The following is an 888-nucleotide window of genomic DNA, read 5'->3' as shown; positions in this document are numbered from 1 at the left end:
AATTTTTTGTGAAAAAGTTGTCATTTTAAATCCCCCCCTGTGGGCAGAAAAAAGGTCAAATTTACAAAAAAAATATACCAAATAATAGGTAAAGATATCAAGCGTCTATGAAAAAAAAAAATTATATTGATATGTTAATTTTTAAAAAAGTTATNAAAATTATATTGATATGTTCATTTTTGAAAAAGTTACGGCAGTTTTTAGTAAAAAAAATTGAAAAAATTTCGAAAATTAGCGATTTTTAAATTTGTAATTTTTTTGGAGGTTTCCCCCATTTACGGGGAACGAAGGAAATTTTTTCAATTTTGAAGGGTAATGTCTTCGACTAGATACGATTTGTGATCTTTTGACGTATCGTTGAAAGAAATCCGTTCGGTGAGAGCTGAGAAAAAGTGGTAACAGACAAAAAAAAAAAAAAAAAAACACAGCATAGTAAAACCAATACCTTCTCAGCTTCGCATCGAAGCTAAAATTATTCAAGTGGAATGGATGATATTGTTGATTTAGAAAATTATTTAGTTTTGATCAATTATAACCTCAAATAAATATCAATCTCGATATGTCTATAAAGAACTTTTAGAACTGGTCATAATATTTTTTAGTGAGATATATTTGAATGGGATTTATTTTAAACTTCCTGGCTCAATTTATTGTTTAAAAATATTTTTGTTTATAGACTAATTTGTGTTATCAATCAAAGAATTAAGGAATATTTGTTTGTTGTTTTTTTTAATTATAAGTGTATATATTAAACAATGGTTTAGTTCACCTAATTCTATGTTAGCGTCAAATTAAGATTTACTATTTATAAAAAATAAGATTGAATATGAAAAAATAGATATAGATATTTCTAAAGTAGTTTTAAAAATAGTTATACTAAAAAAAAAT

This window comes from Daktulosphaira vitifoliae, unplaced genomic scaffold (genome assembly GCF_025091365.1).
Source record: "Daktulosphaira vitifoliae isolate Bord-2020 unplaced genomic scaffold, ASM2509136v1 Scaffold_5, whole genome shotgun sequence".
Classification (NCBI taxonomy): Eukaryota; Metazoa; Arthropoda; class Insecta; order Hemiptera; family Phylloxeridae; genus Daktulosphaira; species Daktulosphaira vitifoliae.
The sequence above is the reverse complement of the archived record's forward strand: the minus strand, read 5'-3'. Positions refer to the sequence as shown.